A 9,463-nucleotide genomic window follows, 5' to 3' on the forward strand; every position below is an offset into this window, starting at 1 on the left:
TTCAACCTTCTAACTTCCTTTCTAGGCAGAAATCAAAGTTGCCTAGAATGTCACAGGTCACATAAAGAGAATTCCTGATCACTCACCTATTTTATTTCACCTCCCCTACCAAGCTATATATAAAATGGTTCTTTGGAAAGACACACACAGTTCCTCTGATGCTACTTGCCATAAAGAGGCAAAGTCTGCTTCTGGGAGTGTCAAGTACCTTGGAGAGACTTGAGAACGCTTACAAGCATTCTATAACTGGTTCCAATCTACTGATCATATTGTTAGGAGAAAACTCTTTAGTAGATTAGTTGACTGAAGCTTAAAACCAGGGACAACCATTTTCTCCCACAGTTAATTCTTGGTTTGATTCCTTTGCTAACCCTGCCTTGTAAGAAACAATGTGCAACCCCATGAAAACAGACTTTACTTTGTTATTTATTTTTTTTTGTTTTGTTGGGTTTTTTTCTACTTTAGGTAATGAAGCTCTAAAAGGTCAAGAGACAGAGCCTCTGATAGTCTGCCCATGCTGAGTTTTGCATCAGGGAGCAAGAAGTGATCCTCAGGAATGACTACAAAGACCCAGTTGAGACAAGGACTCAGCCTGGCACTCATATTTGCACATGAATTTAAGTGAGAACCAATGTTATTATGTAGAAATTGTGCTAGGGTTGAAGCCACTTTCTTCAGAGACTGAGGGAGCATAGGGGAGAGTGGTCCTGAGATGTTGTTCTTTGTTCTTATTAAATCTTTGAAATCCTTTTGTAAAAACTAATCAAGGTTAAGAGGCAGCTAAGTAGCTCAGTAGAGAGAGTTCCAGCACTGGGATCTGGAAGTTCTGAGTTCAAATCCAACTATATGGCTCTAGGCAAAGCATTTAAGCTATGTGTGCCTTGTGGAGAAGCAAACCATTCCAGGATCTTTGCCAAGAAAACCACAGAGTCATAGAGTTAGACTTAATAACAAATTAATGTTAACTAGTTAAGTAGAACTGTGGCATTAGTCAGTCACTGATGGCTTAACAGTGAAGGGAATACAATTAGGAACTTAGAGCAACCCCAAACCTCTCAGGGTGACCTCTAGAACCCTAAAGGATAGATGCAGCAGGCCTCAATCTGGAAGAGTGAAATCAGAGTATTCACTATATGTACAATATGCTACTTTTGTCAGTGATGGAGATAGAACTGAGAGAGTGCCTACTGACTTCTTCCTACTTTCTCTTCCAAAATATAGAGAAATTCCTTATTAACTTCACTTTCTACAAAATCTCTTCCAACTTTATCTTCTGTTCTACAATTATACTGTGCTCATAAACATAGTACCACAGAGGAACAACTGAAGAGAGGAAAAGAAAAACTAGGGAGATATGTTGGAAGTGAGTACTCTATTGAGTAAGCAAATTAGGATTTAGTGGATGGAGGAACAAAGTTTGAGAGAAATTAGGTGTTTAGGTCAAGGTGCATGTGTACAACCAATACAAACTTAGAAGGCTCTACCATAAGCTGGACACAAATAGTCCACATGAACATGTCCCTAAAATTTATCTCTAGCTATGACTCTAAATTTATATATTTCTTTTTATCTACTGCAATTCTTCTATGCTCATAGAAAACTGTGCCAGTGATTCCTATGTCTCACAACTGGATCCAAAGTTCTTCAAAGAGAACTTGAGAGTATCCTCATATTGCTTTTTCTGATTTCCATGTTAGTTCTTGTCTTGTGTGTAATGTAGTCTTTTAGACAAACATATATTTGGCATTCAAACAACTAGGAACTGTAAGACACAGCAGAGTAATCTTTCACAACATTATTCTTTCTAAGAGAGCCTGAGCACAAAGTGTGATGTTACAGAAGACATGAAACCAGAAAAAGTTTTTTGGGCAATACCTATCTGAAATGAAGACAAAATGCCTATCTGACCATTCCAATCAGTGTTTTGTTTTCCCAATCAGTATTTTTTGTTTGAATATTTAAGTGTCAGTTTTCTGGGAAAGTATAAAAGGAATTATAAGTAACTATTTTATGTGTAAATCTTTGTCAACCCTCCTCTTTTGTGTTTTCAGCATTTCTTTCATGGGGAGGAAATAAGTGACTTCCCTATTCTTGATTTATAGTGCATATTTAATAACCTTTCTACTTTCCGTTATTGAGAGATTCTAGATAGGAACTAAATCTAAGGTTTAAGTGATTCTACCCAGGATCCTGTAAAAGCATTAGAGGAAAACAAGCCTGACTTCTTTCTTCAAAGGAATAGTTCCCAATGCTGAACCCAAGTGGGCTTGATGTCCCAGTATTTCTGGGCCCAGCAACAGTTCTGTGGCATTATATTTTTTAAAAGGAAGTTTATATTTATATAGCAAATACATTTCAAGGACAAAAGTATAGATAGTCATTGGAAAGATGCAAGAAAAATCAGGTTTCACATGAAAAAGAAGATGGGAGAGGCAAAGATTTCTCAAAATAAGAGTGAAGTGAAAGTCTTTGGATGTTATGCAATGACCATTTTGGAAAATCTTTAGGGATCTCCTAAATTATCAGTATTTCTTTATATTATTCACAAAACCCAGCAGGAGATAAAAAGAGTAATTCCATTTAAAATAACTGCAGATAGTACAAAATACTTGTGAGTGGAAAGACAAAATCAGAAACTTTGTGAACACAATTACAAAACACTTCACACAAATACAGATCTAAACAATTAAAGAAGACTATGGGTAGGCCAAGCCAATAAATAAAAATGACAATTGTACCTTAATTAATTTGCTTCATGCCATATCTTTCTAAGTTCCAAAGAATTATTTTATAGAGCTAGAAAAATAACAAAATCCATCTAGAGAAACAAAAGATCAATAATATCAAGGGAATCAATGAAAAAAATGTGATGGAAGGTAGCCTGGCAATATTAGATTTCAAACTATATTATAAAACTGTACTCATCAAAACAATCTGACACTGGCTAGGTGGATCAGTGAAATTGATTAGGTACATATTATGACATAGTACATAAATGACCACAGTAATTTAGTGTTGATAAAACCAAAGATTCAAGCTTTGAGGGCAGGAACTCAATATTTTTCCAAAAATTGTTGGAAAAATTGGAAATCAGTTTGTTAGAAACCAGATATAGAAGAGTATTTTGAATTGTGTGCCAAGATGATGTCAAAATTGGTGTATGATTTAGAAAAAAAAGAAATTAGGAGAGCATGAAAACAACCTGTCAGATCTCTGGGAAAGAGGATCACAGGAAGTAGAATGGTTTACTTTGACTATCAGAAATTAAAAACTGATATAGTCAAAATTAGGAGGAAAACAGGAAATGGGAAAAAAATTAGAGCAAGTTTCTTATTTCTCATTTCTCAAATATAGAGAACTGAGCCAAATTTGTAAGCACTATTCTTATATGACAAATGGTCAAAGAAAATAAAACTCTAAGGTATTACACTTATCAGATTGGCTATCATGACAGAAAAGGAAAATGACATGCCAGAGTATGCATTGTTGGCAGAGCTGTGAACTAGTTCACTATTCTGGAAAATAATTTGGAACAATGCCCAAAGGGTGATAAAATTGCATATCCTTTGACCCAGCAATCCACTGCTAGGTCTTCATTCCAAAAAGATTAAACAAAAAGGAACTATTTGAATAAAAATATTTCTAACAGCAACTCTTTTTTTTTGTGGTAACAAAGAATTGTAAACTAAGGGGCTGTTGATCAATTGGATATTAGCTAAATAGGTTATTGTATATGATTATGATGAACTCTGAGTACAGATTGAAGCAAACTTTTGTATTTTATTTTTTCCAATTCATATAGAAACAATTTTGAACATTCATTTTTTTTTAGATTTTTTTTTCAACGCAATGGGGTTGAGTGGCTTGCCCAAGACCACATGGCTAGGTATTTATTAAGTGTCTGAGGTCGGAGTTGAACCCAGGTACTCCTGACTGCAAGGCCGGTGCTCTATTCATTGCGCCACCTAGCCTCCCCTTTGAACATTCATTTTTAATAAGATTTTTGAGTTCCAAATTTTTCTCCTTTCCTCCTGTCCTTCCCCCTTCCCAAGATGGCAAGTAATCTGATATAGAGTATATATATATATATATGTATATATATATATATATATATATATATACACACACACACACACACACACACACACACACACACAAACATTCAACATTAGTCATGTTGTTAAGAAATAGAACAAAAGAAAAAAACATGAAAAAAAACCCAAGAAAATGTTCCTTCTCTGGATGCAGACAGCATTTTTCAATATAAGTCTTTTGGAAGTCTTCTTATATCACTGTATTTCTGAGAAGAGTTAAGTCAATCATAGTTGGTCCTCACACAGTATTACTGTTACTGTGTATATTGTTCTAGTTTCTACTCACTTCACTCAACTTTAGTTCATGTAAATCTTTCCAGTTATAAATAATTTTATACCTGTGTCATTTTCTCTTTTTTATGAACTTTGAGATACAGACCTAGTAGTGGTATTGCTGGATCAAAAGGTATGTATAATTTGATTGCCCATTGGGTATAGTTCCAAATTGCCCTCCAGAATGGTTGGATCAGTTCACCACCAATGCAATAAAGTCTCCTCCAATATTTATCAATATTTAAATATTTATTTAATTTGATGGTTTATAATTGGGTTTGAGATCTGGTATAACTAGGCCACCTTCCTTTGCATTTATTTTATTTTATTTCAATTTATATTTTCAAATTATTTCCTTTTCTGTCATATTAGCTGATTGGCTAAGATGACACACTGATAGGTGTGATGTGGTTTAATTTTGCATTTCTCTTATCAATAGTGATTTAGAGCATTTTTTCATATGACTATAGATAGTTATAATTTCATCTGAAAACTACCTCTGACCATTTATCAGACGGGGAATGACTTATATTCTTATAAATTTAACTCTGTTCTTTATATATTTGAGGAATGAAGCCTTTATCAGAGACACTAGCTACAAAAATTATTTTATAACTTAATCTTGGTTGTAGTCTTTTTTATGCAACCCATTTTTAATTTAACAATAAAAATTATCCATTTTGTATTTCATATATTTTGTCTCTTTTTTTAGCCATATATATTCCCTTCTGACAGGTAAACTATTTTTGCCCTTTTTTTTTTAGGTTTTTGCAAGGCAAATGGGGTTAAGTGACTTGCCCCAGGCCACACAGCTCCAGGCTACACAGGTGATTATTAAGTGTCTGAGACTGGATTTGAACCCAGGTACTCCTGACTCCAGGACCAGTGCTTTATCCACTGTGCCACCTAGCCGCCCCTATTCTTTGCTTTTCTAATTTGCTTATTCTATCACCCTTTATGTGTATCCAGTTTGACTTTATTTTGGTATAGGCTGTGAGATATGTTCAATATCTAGTTTCGGGCTATACGATTTTCCAATTTTCCTGGCAATTTTTGTCAAATAGTTCTTATCCCATAAACTGGTCTTTGAATTTATCAAAAGGTAGTCATTTGCTATGTTTGGTGTACCTTATCTATTCTACTGATCTACTACTGTATTTTTAGTCTATACCACATTTCTTTGATGGTTACTGCTTTATGATATGGTTTGAGATCTGATACAATTAGGCCATCTTCTTTTGCATTTATTTATTTGTTTGTTTATTTGTTTATTTTAATTTTATTTTTCCAATTATTTAAAGAGATAGTTTTCAGCATTCATTTTTGTAAAAGTTTTCTCCCTTCCACTTCCCCTACCTAGGAGAGCAAGTAATCTGATATAGGTACAATCATGGTACACATATTTCCAATTGCTCTTGCTGTGAAAGAAGAATCAGAACAAAAGGAGAAAAAACCATGAGAAGGAAAAGCAAAAAAACAAAATTTAAAAAGGTAAAGCGTATGCTTTGATTTATATCAGATTGATCTACTAGTTTATCATAATTGATATCATAATTAATCATCATACAATGTTGCTGTTAAGGTGTACAATGTTCTGGTTCTGCTCATTTCACTCAACATTAGTTCATATAAATCTTTCCAGGGTTTTTTGAAATCTGCCTGCTCTTTGCTTCTTATAGAGCAATAATATTCCATAATATTCCCTAGGCCACAACTTATTCAGTCATTCCCTAGTTAATGGGCATTCCCTTAATTTTTAATACTTTGCCACCACAAAATGAGCTGTTATATATTCTTGTACATATTGGTCTTTGTCCCCTTTTAAGTGATCTCTTTTAGTTATTTTTCAGTTATTGGTATTACTAGATCAGAGGTTATGTATAGTTTTATTGCTTTTTAGGCATAGTTTCAAATTGCTCTTTAGAATGGTTGGATCATTCACAGCTCTTCCAACAATAGATTGGTGTCCTAGTTTTCCCAACATTTTTTGTTTTCCATTTCTGTCATATTATTCAATCTGACAGGTGGGAGGTGGGAACTTAGAGTTGTTTTAATTTTCATTTCTCTGTTCAATAGTGACTAAAAGTATTTTTCATAAGACTATAGTTTTAATTTCTTCTGAAAACTGTTTAAATCCACTAACCATATTTTGATTGGTGAATGACTTATATTCTTATAAATTTGACTTGGTTCTCTATATATTTTAGAAATGAAGCTTTTATCTGAAACACTAGAGGTAAAAATTATTTCCCAGTTTTCTGCTTTCCTTCTAATCTTGATTGTATTGGTTTTGTTTGTGCAAAAACTTTTCAATTTAATGTAATCAAATTTATACATTTTGTATTTCATAATATTTTCTATCTCTTCTTTGTTTATAAATTCTCCTTCTTTCCAAAAATCTGAAAGTTAAACAATTCCTTGCTCTTCCCAATGCTTATGTCTAAATCATGTATCCATTTTAATGTTATCTTTGTATGTGATGTTAACTGTTGGTCTAGGGCTAGTTTCTGCCATACTATTTAACAGTTCGAAGTAGTTTTTTGTCAAATAGTGAGTTTTTATTCCAGTTAGCAGGAATATTTGGGTTTATCAAATATTAGATTAGTATAGTTATTTATTACTGTGACTTGTGAACCTAATCTATTTCACTGATCCACTACTCATTTTCTTAGCCAATATCAAATAGTTTTGATAATTACTGCTTTATAATATAATTTTAGATCTGGTACAGTTAGACCATCTTCCTTTACATTTTTTTTTATCAATTCCCTTGATATTCTTGATCTTTTGCTTTTCCAGATAAATTTTGTTACTTTTTTATATAATTATGTTATAAATTGCTATAATCACTTTGCTAACATTTTATTTAAAATTTTTACACCAATATTCATGAGAGAAATTGATCTATAATTTTCTTTCTTGGTTTTGACACTTCCTGGTTTAGGTATCAGCACCATATTTGTGCTATAAAAAAAGTTAGTAGGACTTCTTCATTTATTTTTCCAAATAGTTTATATAGTATTAGAATTAAATGTTCTTTAAATGTTTGATAGAATTCATTTGTGAATCAATCTGACCCTGGGTTTTTTCTTGGGAAATTCATTAGTGACTCATTCAATTTCTTCTTCTGAAATGGGATTACTTAAGTATTTTATTTCCTCTTCTGCTAATCTGGAAAATTTGTATTTTTATAAACATTCATTTCACTTATATTGTCAGATTTGTTGGCATATAGTTGGTCAAAATTATTATGAATGATTGCTCTTCATTTGTGGTGAATTTACTTTTTCATTTTTGAAACTGAAAATTTAGTTTTCTTCTTTTTTAATAAAATTCACCAAAGTTTTAGCTATTTTTTTCATAAAATCAATTTTAATTTTATTTACTAGTTCAACAATTTTCTTATTTTCAATTTTATTAATATCCTTTTTGATTTTTCAAGATTTCTAATTTGTTATTTAATTAGGGATTTTTAATTTGTTCTTTTTCCTAGCTTTTTTAATTGTATAATCCCCTAAGAGTATACCTTGGCTGCTTTGATAGGTTGTCTTATTATTGTCATTCTCTTGGATGAAATTATTGATTATTTTTTTTTAAATTCTTATTTATTTAAGGCAATGGGGTTAAGTGACTTGCCCAAGGTCACACAGTGAGGCAATTTTTAAGTGTCTGAAGTCAAATTTGAACTCAGGTTCTCCTGATTCCAAGGCCAGTGCTCTATCCACTGTGCCACCTAGCTGCCCCCGAAATTATTGATTCTTTGATTTGACCCACTCATTCTTTAGGATTAGGCTCTTTAGTTTCCAATTAATTTTCAGTCTATCTATGTACCTTTGTTACATGTAATTTTTGTTGTATCATGATCTGAGAAAGATGATTTTAATATTTCTGTCTTTCTGCATTTGATTGTAAGGGTTTTATGATACATGATCTAATTCTGAGAGAGGGAGGTTACACTTTCCTTCTAGTATAATTTTATTTTATATGTGTTCCTGAAATTCACTTAACTTCTCCTCTAAGAATTATGATATTATAACACTTGGTACATATATAGTCAGTATTGATATTACTTCATTCATTACTTTCTATGGTCCCTTTTAGCAAGATATAGTTTCCTTCCTTATCTCTTTTAATTAGATCTATTTTTACTTTTGCTTTGTATGAGATCAAGATTGTCACCCCTGGTTTTTTTAAACTTCTGTTGAAGCGTAATATCTTCTGCTCCAGCCTTTTATCTTTACTCTGGATATATATATCCCTGTTTCTTCTTTTTTTTTTATATATTTTTGCAAGGCAAATGGGGTTAAGTGGCTTGCCCAAGGCCACACAGCTAGGTAATTATTAAGTGTCTGAGATTGGATTTGAACCCAGGTACTCCTAACTCCAGGGCCAGTGCTTTATCCACTGTGCCACCTAGCCACTGCTATATATCCCTGCTTCTAATGTGTTTCTTGTAAACAAAATATTCTAGGATTCCATTTTTTAATCTACTCAACCATCTCCTGTTTCGGGGAGAATTCATCCCATTCACATTCACCATTATGATTACTAATTCTATATTTCCCTCTATCCTATTTTTCTCCTTTTATACATTTTTCTCTCCTTTGACTCTACCCCTTCTCACTAGTATTTAATTTTTGACCACCTCCTCTCTCAATCTGCCCTCCTTTCTATCAGTCTCTCTCCTTTTTTCCCCCCCCTTTCCCTCCTGTAATCCCTGGAGGGTTATGTAAATTTCTAAACCTAATTTGGAGTATACCTTATCCCCTCTTTGAACCCAATCTGTTGAGAGTAAGATTCAATCAATACTTATACCCTCCCTTCTTTCCCTCTATTATAAAAAGTCTTTTGTGAAGAATATGATATGATTTATCTTCTTCTGTATATCCTTCCTTTCTCAGTATAATCCTTTTTTAATGTTAGAGCTAAGCACACTATATTTACTTTTTTAGTTCTTTAGTTTTTACAAGGCAATGGGGTTAAGTGGCTTGCCCAGGGCCACACAGCTAGGTAATTATTAAGTGTCTGAGGTCGGATTTGAACTCAGGTACCCCTGACTCCATGGCCGGTGCTCTATCCACTATGCCACCTAGCTG

The sequence above is a fragment of the Macrotis lagotis genome, chromosome 2 (assembly GCF_037893015.1).
Source record: "Macrotis lagotis isolate mMagLag1 chromosome 2, bilby.v1.9.chrom.fasta, whole genome shotgun sequence".
Lineage (NCBI taxonomy): Eukaryota > Metazoa > Chordata > Mammalia > Peramelemorphia > Peramelidae > Macrotis > Macrotis lagotis.